This window comes from Amblyomma maculatum, chromosome 11 (assembly GCF_055883805.1).
Source record: "Amblyomma maculatum isolate TAMU_Amacu chromosome 11, ASM5588380v1, whole genome shotgun sequence".
Classification (NCBI taxonomy): Eukaryota; Metazoa; Arthropoda; class Arachnida; order Ixodida; family Ixodidae; genus Amblyomma; species Amblyomma maculatum.
The window spans coordinates 145,991,559-146,005,837 of record NC_139354.1 but is presented as its reverse complement, the minus strand read 5'-3'; the positions used below and the strand labels follow the sequence as shown (position 1 = coordinate 146,005,837).

The 14,279-nt window shown below is 48.3% G+C and overlaps 1 protein-coding gene across 1 annotated transcript in view; it reads left to right on the top strand.

Moving 5' to 3' along the window:
* Positions 1-14,279, top strand: part of LOC146175128 (uncharacterized) — a 296,797-nt gene that overhangs the window by 202,460 nt on the left and 80,058 nt on the right. The gene's annotated exons all lie outside the window — the stretch shown is intronic.

Below are 14,279 nucleotides of genomic sequence, written 5' to 3'. Positions count from 1 at the left end.
TCCGTATAATTCGTGCTCCGGTTTTCCGGTTGTGATGTATGGATGCGAGAGTTGGATCGTGAAGAAGGCTGACCGCCGAAGAATTGACGCGTTTGGATTGTGGTGCTGGCGGAGGCTCTTGAGAGTTCATTGGACTGTCAGAAGATCAAATCAGTCGATATTGTCGACCATAAACCCTGAATGCTCATAGGAGGGTCGAATTCTAAAGTTAAAGCTCAGTTCCTTTGGTCATCTGATGAGAAGAGAGGAGTCGCAGAAGAAAGATTTGATGTTGGGAAAGGTTGAGGGTCACCGGAAAAGGGATAAGCAGCGAACGCGATGGTTAGATGGCATCCTCGAGGCACTGCAGATGAAGTTATGTGATGTTAGGAAGATAGTGAGAGACCGGAAAGCGTGGCATGATGTGGTCCATAGGGTCACGAAGAGTCGCAAATGACTGAACGAATGAACTGAACTAAAGTCCAGTTCACTACCATGGCGAGCATAGAAAAGTCATAAAGACTCTCCAAACGCGCAGTCGGCCGGCGACCTGAGCGATTCGTCGTATAGTGAACCGCCGGGCTGGCTTACACAAAAGCACTAAGCTCTTTACATGTCCCCCCTTCCGTCGTCCCCATTACCGACTGTCGCAGTTTCACACTCAAGATCGGAACCGGAGCATGAGGCTGATTGCGCTTCAAAGAATTTATTTTGATTTGCAAGGGTGTCTCATCACACTGATGGAGCACACAAGTGCCGTGCAGAGGGCTTTTCCCCGTACCAGTTGTATATTTGGTATTAAAATTTCTGCCCCCACTACATACATTATAGCTGGAAGGTAGATGCTAGAAGACAACATGTGGATGGTAGAACTCGAATAGGCCGTCTGGTGTAACACAGGGGGCCTTCTCGCGCTCTCATTAGCGGACATCAGTTCGATATTAGCCGATGTTTAGGTCCGTCGATTAAAAATAGTTCTCACGGCACAGAAGGTTCAGTGCGCCGTAGGTTCGATTGAGTTGTTAGGCAACCTTCTTCGCAATGGTAATTTGGTGGTAATCAAGGGAGTTGCAAAGAATTGACACCACTCTAAGAATGTCCTATTTATGAAGGTTCGCTAGTTCAAATACTGGTGCTGATGATATGATAGTAGTGCAGGTTAGAGATCCCCAGCCGGCCGAAGTTGTTCCGCAGCCCTCCACTAATGCACCCCTTCCTCTCGATCTTGTTTCAGTCTTTCCTCAGTTTCTTTACGGCAAGTGTGACAGACATTGCAGCATTATATTAACGTCAATAAATATACCACTCAGGATTTAATCAGCACCAAGAACATCACAGGCACAAAGCTGAAAATTATAGGTGTTAAGCGGGGATCCAGGCAGTGGTAGCGGGCACTGGTGGCGAGCAGAACCGGAGCAGGGGTGACCTAAATTGCAGTCAGCTGGTCCGCAAATCACTTCCTCTTCCTCTTTTTCGGCGATCTGCCCACTTAATCGGAACTTCTTTACAATCTGGCCCCCGAAGGAACTAGGAGCCATCCTGGCGATTCAAGAAGATGAAAGGAATGCGGGATCGTAGTAAGGTTTCAAACGGTCGACGTGAACAATCTGACACCCACGGCGGCGAAAGTCGGTGGAAGCGGCTAGCGGTTCAATTAGGTAATTGACGGGAGAAGTCTGTTGGACCACTGGATAGGGTTCGTGGTACTAGGAAATAAACTTGCTGGTCAGACCGGGTGGTGTCGATGGGCCCCAGAGCCACACGTGAGCACCGGGAGAAAATTGGTGGACAGAGTGGCTGCTGCTGCTGTGCGCTTGTTTCTAGGCTTGCTCGTCCGAAGCGAGTGAGCGAGCCAGTTTGCGACATTCTTCAGCGTGCCTGGCAACTGCTGAAAGCGATGTATACTCTGAGATATCAGGACTGTAGGGAAGCATGGTATCGAGTGGAGACAAAGGTTCACGCCCGTATAGCAGAAAAAATGGCGAGAATCCGGTAGTTGCTTAAACGGCGGCGTTGTAGGCATAGGTTATAAATGGGAGAATTGTCCTATTCGGAGTGACCAGAGACGATGTACTTGGAGATCATATCACCTACTGTGCGATTGAAGCGCTCTGTCAGTCCGTTGGTTTAAAGGTGATACGCGCTGGCTATCCGGTAGATGGTTTGACATTCGCGTAGTAGCGCTTCGACAACCTCGGATAGGAAAGATTTGCCTCGATCACTTAGAAGTTCACGGAGGGCCCCGTGCCGCAGAAAGAAATGATGAAGAAGAAAGGACGCGAGATTGGGTCCGGTGGCATCCTGATTTGCTGCTGTCTCCGCATAGTAAGTAAGGTGATCGATGACCACGATTATCTAACGATTTGCTGCAGGTGTGTACGGCAGAGGTCCATATACATTGATGCCAATGCGATCGAATGGTCGGTATGGGCACGGGAGGTGCTGTAGTGGAGCCGGCTGATGAAGAGGAGGCGGCTTGCGACGTTGGCAATCGATGCACAAACGCACATACTGACGAAGGTATACATACCGCGCTAGTAAAAGCGCTGTCGCAACCGTTCGTAAGTCTTAAATACACCAACATGGCCACACTGCGGATCATTATGGTAAGATACGCAGATATCATTTCGGAGGTGGCGAGGTACGAGGAGCAGCCACGTTCGGCCATCTGGCATATAGTTGCGTCGATAGAGTGGACGGTCACGAAGGGCAAAATGCTGCGCTTGACGACGAAGGGCGCGAGGAGCCGGTGAAAGTGACGAGTTCGTAAGAAGATCGATTAGCGATGTAAGCCACGGATCCTTGCGCTGTTCTGATGGCATGTCGTCGATGGACAAGGAAGACAAGGCGGAGCAGGAGGCAGGGCAAAACAGAGCGTCAGGCGACACTGGCGAGCGAGATAAAGCGTCTGCGTCGGAGTGCTTACGCCCTGTACGATAGATGACTCAGATATCATAATCTTGCAGTCTAAGCGACCAGCGGGCGAGACGGCCGGTAGGGTCTTTTAGTGAAGACAACCAACATAAAGCGTGGTGATCCGTAAAAACATCAAATGGGCGCCCATAGAAGTATGGCTGAAATTTCTGAAGCGCCGAAACAATTGCCAAGCATTCCTTTTCTGTCACCGAGTAGTTGGCCTCGGCTTTGGTCAGCGTTCGACTTGCGTACGCCACAACGTATTTATCACCACCGGGTTTTCGTCGGGCAAGAACAGCGCAGAGGCCGGCGTCGCTGACATCGGTGTGCACTTTGGTAGGAGCAACTGGATCAAAATGGCGCAATACGGGGGGTGAGGTAGGTATCGGGCGCAATTTCGTAAAAGCAGTATCGCAAGCCGGCGACCAGGCAGGGAGATCTTTGTGGGCGCTGAGACATCGCGTCAGAGGAGCAATGATGATCGCAAAATTCCGAACGAAACGCCTAAAATAGGAGCATAATCCCATGAAGCTGCGTAGTTGCTTGATAGATGTTGGCTTTGGGAACTCAGATTGATCAGGAAAGATGCCATCGTTGGACACTGATTGCCCTAAAATAGTAAGTTGGCGAGCGGCAAAATGGCACTTTTTCACATTGAGGTGCAGACCAGCGTCGCTAAGACATTGCAAGACAGTTTCAAGGCGGGTTAGGTGGGTCGCGAAGTCGGTTGATTATACGACGATGTCATCCAAGTAGCAGAGACATGTGTGTCACTTCAAACCGCGGAGAATATTGTCCATCATGCGTTCAAAGGTGGCGGGCGCGTTACACAGGCCAAACGGCATGACGTTGAACTCATAGAGCACGTCGGGAGTGACAAAACCTGTCTTGGGACGATCTTCTTCAGCCATTGGAACTTGCCAGTAGCCAGATCGTATATCGATTGAAGAGAAAAATTCCGCTCCATGCAAAGTGTCCAGCGCGTCGTCTTTGCGTGGAAGCGGATAGACATCCTTGCGTGTGATCGGTGGCGGTAGTCCACACAGAATCAAATAGACCCGTCTTTCTACTTGACAAACGACCGGGGACGCCCAAGGGCTACTGGAAGGCTGAATAACACCTCTACTAAGCTTCTCATCGACTTGCTCATCAATAATGCGGCGCTCTGAGGCTGATAGACGATAAGGACGTTGGCGTAACGAGGCGTGCGCACCAGTATAGATGTGGTGGGACACAGCTGATGTCCGACCCAAGGATGACTGCTGAATGTCAAAGAAAGTTCGGAATCGGTTCAGCAAGTCGAAGACCTTGGCGCGTTGATCTGGAGCGAGCGCACTGTCGATGGCTTTGTCAAAGGCAGCAAGAGGCGATGAAGTAGACGAGGAACGAGGTGAGCTAAGGGCACTTATGCTGTCGGAGATTGTGTCGGCACAGGCAGAAAGAAGAGGCGGGACGGTAACAAAACTTTCCAATCGAACCGGGTCGGCATGCCCAACGCACTCGCCACATTGCAACGTGAGTGGATACAACGAATCATTAGTAATGGCTAGTTCGGTGCGGCCGCTTCATACACTAAGGACGGCGCAGGGTATACGGGAAGACAGCGTCGTGAGATGAAAAGGGAAGAGGGGGTGAAGTCATGTAGAGAGGCACAGTTTATAAGCGCAATAGCGGCAGATGGAGGGGTGCGGTGCACCGCGGAGAAAGCTCTACTTCGGCACGAGCGCAATAAATTACGGCGCGATTGAGACACAAGAAGTCCCACCCTAAAATAATGTCATGAGAGCAATCACGAAGAACGATAAAACTGATGACGTAGAGAACGTCCTGAACGGTGACTCGAGCCGTGCAGGTACTGAGCGGTTTGATGTGCTCAGCAGTGGCTGTGCGCAAAGAAACCCCAGAATACGGCAGGACAACTTTTCGTAACAAGCGGCACCGTCTAATGTCAATAACCGACAAAGCAGCACCAGTATCTACAAGCGCAAGAGTACAAACATTTTCAATGGTAACTTCGATTAAATTGTTCTGTAGCGAAGCAGGACTTTCACTGTTCGACGAAAGCGCTGTTCTTGCCTGCGGAACTGCTTCTAGTGGTTTTCCGTCATTGGCGAGGTAGAACGGCGACGCATCGGCGACGGAGAGCGACGGCGCGGACAGGTTGAGCAGTTGTCATGCGAGAAATGGTCAAAGTGGGACGAGGGCTGAGGGGGTGCACGGAAAGGGGACGGCGGCTGGGCGTAGATGACCGGGCTCTGATCGAAAGCCTACGGGGCCGGGCGACGGCGGCACAGGCGTACAACATGGCCAGGGAGACCACATGCAAAGCAAATCAGCCGATGATCAGATGTGAGCCAAGGGCGTAGAATAGGTGGTGCACGACGCTGAGAGAAAAATGCCCGATGAGGCGAATCGTACGATGGAAAAGGCGTAGGAAGGGGTGGTCTTGCGGCAACATCAGCATAAAGCAGTGGAGTTGGTCCGGGTGTCGGGACAGCGTCGGCATGAATGAGCGGAGCTGTGTGTGAGCGGCATGAAGAGTTGGTTGTTGAGGGGACGGAAGTGCTTCGGCAACTTGTTCCTGAATGACCAGGCGTATGTTGAAGCGAGATGTGAGCTGGTTGCGGAGCGTTTGAAATAATGATAATTGCCGGGCAACTTCCTGCCGTACGAAGTCTTTGATTTCTTATATAAGTGCGGAGCTGACAGTGTCATCAGACATAGCCGTGATCGTGCCTTCAGGTTATCGAGGGTCGATGCGTTGGCGACGAAGGTCGTCGTAGCTTTGACACATTGTGAAAACATCTCTTACAGTGCGGGGCTCTTTGGCCGTGAGAATGTTGAATACGCCTTCATGGAGGCCCATCATGATGTGGCGAATCTTCTGAGCGTCAGTCATCGATGCATTTACACGATGGCACAAATCTAAAACGTCTTCGACGTAGCTAGTGAAGGTTTCTTCTTTCTGCTGCACCCGCTCGAGCAAACGGTGTGCGGCGCGAAGCTTGCGGACAGCAGAGCGACCGAAGAAATCCACAAAGCGAGATCTCAACGAGGCCCAAGTTGGAATGTCAGCCTCGTGATTTGTGAACCACAACTTTGCGACTGGAGTGAGGTAGAATATCACGTTGTTAAGCTTCAAGATGTCATCCCACTTATTGTGGGTGCTTACACGTTCATATGATGAAAGCTATCCTCCACATCCTGATCGTCGGTGCCGCTGAAGACCGGCGGGTCCCGCTAGCGAAGCGCCCCGGACATGGAATAGAAGGGGCCGAAGTAGCGGGGCCGGTGGTGTTAGTGCTGGAGTCAGTCACTGAGGTAGGAATTCGGCGGCTGCGGAGCTCCTGGGTGAGGAAATGGAAGAGAAATCCTGCGACCTCCACAAAGTGTTAAGCGGGGATCCAGGCACTGGTAGTGGGCACTGGTAGCGAGTAGGACCGGAGCAGGGGTGGCTTAACTTGCAGTCAGCTGGTCCGCAAAATCACTTCCTCTTCCTCTTTCTCGGCGATCTGCCCACTTAATCGGAACTTCTTTACATGGGACTAAACTTTGGGAGTGATCATTATGAACGTTCTTCCATAATTGCCGTGAATAGTCAAAGGTTTGCGACATCTAATACTTTTTGGGACCTTTTTTCATTCTTTGGAGATTAATGCTCATTTATGGTACAATTAATCTTAACGAATGGATTGATTACCTGCTTACAAATCGGGAAATTGCCTCTACCGAAGCATGATGGTTGGAGGACTCTCCAATCCTCGGTGCAAGACTTCCATTCGCGTGAGCAACAAATAATTGACTCCATTAGCACCTGAGTTGATTCAAAACAGGCGTAGAAAGTAGCATTGAAGAATTGAGCAGAGAACGTTAGTATCAGGTCTGTGATGACCTGAATGGCGAGCTTGGATGTAGGAACACATGTCATATACTTACGTAGTGTTCGGTACCTGAGCACATCCGATCGGCCTCCCAAAAGAACAATAAAATATTCATAGGGATGCATTAAAAGGACGATAACTGTTTGACGGCAACACTGAACGATGCATATTTGTAGTCGTCTACTGAGATTTCTTTGGCTTATTGTGTCAGGGAAAGCAGAAATCATATCTTAACCCGGATATTGTAGAAATCGAAAAGTCAGAGCAGTTCATAGCCCAACTGAGACTTGCGATGCACCAGGAGAGGACCGTATTATTAACAAAATGCAACGAAACTTTGGCAGTCAGTCAATGATCTTTTAAGGCAAAAGTCTTTTTTGACTCACAAATGGTTAACAGCTGTCCATTAGCTCAGAGAAATCAAAGCCAAACCAAAGCATGACACATAAGAAGTACAAATCAGACAGCAGTCTGATTCGGCTCACTCCTGACAACTAACAGTGCACAACCCTATGAATTATTGCCTAATCCAATCACGAAGCCGACGCACACAGGAGTCTATAATCCAATCCAGAGTTAATGAAGTAAATTCATTACAATTCAAGAAACGTTGGCTGTGGTTCAGCTCAGCTAGGATATTATATACTCCTCTTCATCCAATGTAATCCAATCCAGTGTAATTCGATACATTCAAATCAAGCACAGTTCATTACACTCAAATAAAACCCAAGCCAATCATGTCCGATTCAATCGAAACTAGTCAAATTGAGTGCAATGCAATTCAGTCCAATTTAATTGAATCTAATCCAATACTGTCCACTGCTGAGTACAAGCTCAGCCGAAATGCGCCTCTGAGTAGCCTGCAATCCTCACTACTATCATCCTCACACTGGAGAAGAAGAATTAAGATGCGCTACTTATGATCTCTGGTGTGCTGCAGTTGGTAAAGAGCTCGGCTCGGGATCCGCTTTTATGAGGAGACCGGCCCGGCGGTGTGACGTTGTGCCAGATAGCGCTGCAAGAGCGCGACGTCCGCCAGCTGCGGCGGCTGCTAGGCAGCGGCTCTGTGCCTCCCCGGAGTGCGATACAGCAAAATTGCAAGTTGCTTTCGGTAGAAAAAAAATCGTCCTCCATTGGGAACCGAGCACCTACCCCTCCGCTCGCAAGACGAGCATTCGAAAAACCATGCGCCTCCGAGCATGTGAAACACAATTATTTCCCATCTTCTAGCGTTCCTACCGTCTCCTTGGCAACGTAAGGGACCGAATATCACGGCAAGACCTATATGTCTATGGTAGAGAGAGTGACCGGCCGTAGCCACGAGTCGAACGCCAAGCACACAACATGTGCCGGCTGGAGACCATGTGGCGCTACGGGTGCGCGCCATCCACACTGAGTGGAGCTACCGATCTCGCGTACGACACAGAAGCCACTCTCCTGTCCAGTGGCATCGGCAGAACTAGCTCTAAATGCTTTTAAATTATTGTTCTTAAGGGTCTTAAGTGCCTTGTTAAATTTTTAATTAAATTTTAAGGACGGTGTTCTTCATCCAAAGTGGATGATGGTGTTGACAAGCGTTTATTAATCCGAAAGGGGTGGATGTATGCATCAGCCGGATCTTTGAACATCCAGCCCTTACAGATACTGGGTAGGGTCCCTATTACGGGACCCCAATGACGTCGGCCGCTGCCCGGGCGCGCTCGACCAAGGCCTTTTGGGCCTGCAGGTCATAGCAGCCGAGCAGCGTCACCTCCCAGTCCTCCCGTGTGGGGTTGGGGTGAGGAGGAACAGCTGGGTTGGATGGGCAAGCCCACACCATGTGGTAGATGTCCGAAGACTTCTCCGCACAGTGCGGACAACTGCCCGTGAAGGAGAGATTAAAGTGTTTTAGTGCTGCCGGGCACAGCAGACTGTTGGTATAAAGACGGAGTAGAAGCCGCTCCTCCGCCTTAGATAGACCTTTACCCGGGCGAGGGTAAAAGCTATTACAAGATTGATAATAAAGAAATCTGAATTTGTACACATACGCCCCTCACCAAAGTGTACGGCCAAAATTGAGCTTTTTTTAGAGTCAGGATCAATTCCTGAACGCACAGAAGTCCGGGTACTGGGGCTCTTCATTCATCAACATAGACGGTCAGACACTACCTTGGCGAAACTCCGTAAGGTGGGAGACCAGGTGGGCCGCATGGTCCGCCGGGTTTCTAACAAACGGGGGGGGGGGGGGGGGGTTGCGGTGCAAAGTCGCCTTGCGGCTGCCGCATGCATTCGTGACCAGTCGAATCTTATATTCGACTCCTTACCTCCTCCTTCGGGAACAAGACGAGGATGCACTCGAAGTCGTCCTGCGCATAATTTTTAAGAGAGCCCTCGATCTCCCCGTGAACACCTCCAACCAGCGTGTACTGGGCCTGGGCATGGTGAATACGTTCCGGGAGATCCGTTAGGCTCACTTAACCAACCAATACACACGTCTTTCTAAGACACTGTCGGGTCGCCGCCTCCTTGCCCGGCTACACATCCAACATACCACCCTTCTGGAAGATCGTGTATGCCTCCCTTTTGAGTGGAGATGCGCCCTCAACGTACGCCCTCTTCCTAAAAACATGACACGTGAAGACCACAATGGCCGGCGCCTGGTGCGGGCGGAAGCCCTGGGCCGCCATTATGGGTCGAAACCCGGCATTTACTACGTGGACGCCTCCGGCCATCACCATGGGGGATGGTACATGGCCGCAGTGGTCCACCAGTCCAAAACTGCTAACGAGCTTACATTTCGCGCCCGTGGCATAACCCACGCGGAGGAGGTCGCCATTGCGCTGCCAGCTACCCACACTGATTCTAAAACAATTATCTCCGACTCGCGAGGGGCCTGTCGGAACGTCGAGCAAGGCTGGGCGCCATACTTAGCCTACCGACTACTTCTAATATGCACCTACACCGGGGACCCCTCTTACCGGAATATAGTATGGGCTCCTGCTCATATGGGTCTCGAGGGGAATGAGGCAGCCGACGCCGCCGCCCGCGCGCTCTCTTTCCGGGCTTCCAATCTCGACCTCCTAGATCAGGATCCAAAGTGGAAGCATGGCGGGATATCATTATGCTTAAACCTCGCAAGAAACTTAAACTAGAAAGACCCCGCCCATATCCCTCCAGTTTTTCCGGTGTAAACTAATATATCACTAATAGAAACTAATAGAGCCAGTACTGCGGCTTAATTTAGACAAACATGTAGACAGAAAAAAAGACATTGGCACACATTACCAACTGTAATATAAAACAGAATCTGAACTTCACCTTTGACAACCCGCCACAACTTCCTCCATACTCCCAAATACATCACACTCGCATACCTCTTCTGTCCCAAGCAGATATATCTGCCAAGCAATAATTGTTAGCCACCATCACAAAAAGGTAGCGTCCAAGCAACAAATGCAAAACCATGTTCATCACTCACATCGCGCAAAGAAAGTAGAGAGCTTCCGCCACGTAGCCGCAAACTGAAAAAAAAAAGTGTGCATCTCAGCCGCCACGAATTAGGTCCCGTTAATGCACAATACATCTAAACGAGATTGGTCTGTAATTCTTAACGGAAAAGCGCATCAAAAGGTCAAGAAGGTATTCTAAAATGGTGCTCTACCACCGAGCATATCCGAAGGTGATAGAATACATGCTCGAAATATATCCAGCCCATATTCTTAGCATTTATTGATTATTAGATATCATTCGACTCCTTGCAAACCTAAGCGATCATACAGGCATTGCAAAATCAGGATGTAGATGAGCCGTATGTGAATGTACTAGAAGATGTCTGCAGTGCATCCCCAACAAGAACAGTTCTCTCTAATGAAAGCAATAATATTCTGAGAAAGAAAAGTGTTAATCAAGGAGATATGATCAGCCCAGTACTGTTCACAGCTTGATTGGAGGAAGTATATGAATATTTCGAATTGAGAGTTGCGTATAAAGTTTGAAGAATACCTCAGTAGTCTGCGATTCCCCGATTGTATTGCCTTTCTAAATAACTGATGGGACGAATTGCAAAAAATTATTGATGACCTAGACAAAACATTAGTAATGTATATCTAAGATTTCATATAAAAATCATTAGGGTTGTGTTGAGCGGGTTCGGAATGCAACAGCACATCGAAATCGGGAGCGCAGTGAATTTGGATTATGTTCCCTTAAGGTAGGTAGCAACCTTAGTCGAGGATCATGAATGAAAAATAACTACGAGATCAAGACAGGGAAGGAACCCATATAAAAGCACACGCAGATTATGATTAGCAGCTTATCGGTATCACTCAAAAGGAAAGATCATAACGGTTGATTTTACGGTTGTTAACCTAAGGAGAAGAACCAATAAAGGCAATGATAAGAGTTCTAGCAAACCGCAGGTAACACAGAGAGCTAGAAACTAGGAATGCTAATGGAACGTTAAAAAATATGAAGAGTGTAGAGTGGCTTGCAGAAATAGCCCCAGTTAATGACACTTTAGTCGCAATAAAGGAAAAAAAAATGGCATGTGCAGGACCTGTAATGCAAAGAGTAGAAAACGTTCCTTCTCCACGTTCACAGTGTCCCCTCGAACTCAACAAGCGTGGGTCCTTTTATACAAAGTAGTGTGATAAAAATCTACAGCCTGTATAAATATCGTTTCAGTGTCAAATTGAAATTGAAATTCAAATTTTATTCTGCAAACAAAAGCTTACATGGAGGACAGGAAAAAAGCTGCCAGAACACATTGAGGAACCCTGACCCCCAACCACACGGGCAGCAGAGAAACGTACGGCTAAGGGAAAACAGTATTATAAAGAAAGCATACAGAATTCATGGAACATCGTTTAAAAAAGGAACATTATAATGCAAAGAAAGTGAAATAGCTTTGTTACATCATTATACAAATATTGAGCGCAGTTCTCTTGGCGATATACAATAGATGTCAGTGTTAGTTTCTTAAATTATTTGATTTAGAAATGGGGGTAATTGAAATTTCAGTATCTGATGCCCATAATTTGTTCTACATTTGGCTACATGCCACCTTTCAGGATGGCGTATATTATAAACAGGGAAGTTTTCTGTTAGCCGTGCTAGGCTTGTTTTGCATTATTATTTTTAATACACCAAGTTTTACATGCGGCATAGCTTGTAATCATACATTGATTATTCAGGAATTATGTTGTGGTTCTTAAATAAACCTGCAGAGTGAAAACGATATGGAACTTTACACGCTAGGCGTAAAGCTCTTTTTTGTAAGACAGCTAGTTTGCTAATGTTTTCCGCTGTTGTTTTTGACCAAACCAGAAACGCGTAACTTAATAAAGAAGAGAATAAAGAATTGTATATGAGAATGTTAACCGAGATGGCGAAGACGTAGTAGTGACGGCGCATAATGCCGATTGTCCTTGACAGTCCGTTTTAAAATAGAACCACTGAGAAATGTTAACTATATACGCTACCTTGCGCAGCTGCATGCCCGAGAAAAAAAATAACTACAGAACAAGGCAGGCAGAGACTTGGGTATTGCCAACCCCTCGAGTAAATTCAGGCAGAGAACGCCTGTAATTCATTCTCCCTTCCCCTTTGAATGAGTATTAATGTAATGATTTTCATATCGTCAGCTCGTGATACTAATCTTCGTGTGCTATGTACATCAGTTTTTGAATTATTTTCCTATCTACTATGTATTTTTGCTGCGTCTGCTCTTGCGCATTGGAATATTGTAATTTTGTGTAATGTTGTCTCGTATGCTTCTGGCACCATCCCAATTACATTTCTGTTTAAAAAGGTGTGCGATTGCCTTCATTTTACATGCATTCCTGCAAGCCGCTGCCAAGCGAATGTGGGCTGCGGCTTTATCAAGTTGCATCTTAGAGCTCTTTCTGCGCCTCCTGTGTCTGAAACTCTACAAGGTAGAAATAAATAAATTTGAATTTGAAAATGTTCACAGCGGTCAAGTGCTGGCAGTAGTTGAGAACTGCATTATTTGAAGAAAAGTGAGTGGCTTTCGCCTCGCCGTGGGTATAGTACGGCTGACTACGATGGTGATGGCAAATTTATAGAGCTTTGTAAAGGCGAGCTTTATATCTGTTTTGTGGTTTTTCACTTAATACGTACCTACGAATATCACTTCTAGCACGTGGGTCAAAGCAATAAGTGTCTTTTGGGCCGAGCTGAGGCAGCGTTTCGCGAGGATATGGAAGCTTGCGACTGTGGGCTTACATATTTGTATGTGTGAGATAATTGGCGGCGCAAATTAGAAAATATATCCGGGTTACCAAAGTACCGACATTATCAGGCGTGTAGAGCCCAGGGTGTCTGCTTCTGAGCCACTTCGTGCGGCTTGTAAGGGATTTTCGGTGCTACGAATCTCTTGATGGTATTATTTTTCGCCTACCTTCTCCAACCGGAAAGACCTCCACTAATGATTACCCGGCCGCACTTAAGAATTAGGAAGCAGGTCGTGTGAGCTCTACAATTGTGAGGAAAGACTACATATACGCGAACGAGGATCAGCAAAAGTGGCCGAAGACGTTATTATCATGCGATTGCTTTTTAGGTGTCAGTGCAGATCACTAAATTATTGAAATGAGTCGGGATCGTGCTTCAATATATAAGTATCTGTGAAGAACATGGGATAAATTCATAAAAGACGAAGAAAGGAAACCACGTTTGAAAAAAGAAGAAGAGGAAAACGTGGAGGTTGGCTCGAGGAGCGGGAGGCACGAGCAGTAGAGAACAGGCAAGCAGCGGAGCCGATCGGCTGTTCAAGCAGCTCGGAGCGGGGCGTCTTCTACCAGGCCTGATCCGGCGATCCAGACCTGGGGCCTGCCGGCCGTATCCTGTCCTGTTCTCCTGTCGTCCGCGAAACTCGGAACGGTGGTCGGGTCCGGGAGTGCCACAGCGCCAGCTCTTCACTGGCACGAGCGTTCGGCGCCGTGCTGAGCCCAGGAACGTCGGGGAGGCCTGATGCATCGGCCGTGGAAAGGCAACCCGAGGCCTCTTGCCTCTACTGGACCCCGTCCGGTGGCCTAGCCTTCCGCTGGGCTTACCGAGGCCTTACTGCACCGACCCTGCAAAACTCTGACCACCCGGAGCGTCTGCACCGGCTTCTTCATCCAACAACTTGGTGACTTTTTGACAATTTGTGTTTTGTCATCGTCCCACTTGCTCGTTCTACTCTCGTCCTGTCCATGTCTGTACATAAAATTATTCGTCGTTAAACTGGTCGGTCTGGTCATCCATTTAGATTGCTGTCTCTGAATAAGCCACCGAACAAGGTGGCCAGAAGACTTAAAGAAAACAACCTCACAATTTTGGCGTCCACGGCAGGACCAGGGCAGCCAAGCAGCATTTTCCCGTGGCTAGAGATTGGAGAAAAATGAGTGCACCAGAGTTGCTCGCGGTAGGGGAACGTATAGGTTTGCAGGGAATCGAGTTGCGCGAGTGGGTTGAGAAAGAATTGCAAAAGGCAAGGGAAGACAAAGCTGCCGAACGCGATGA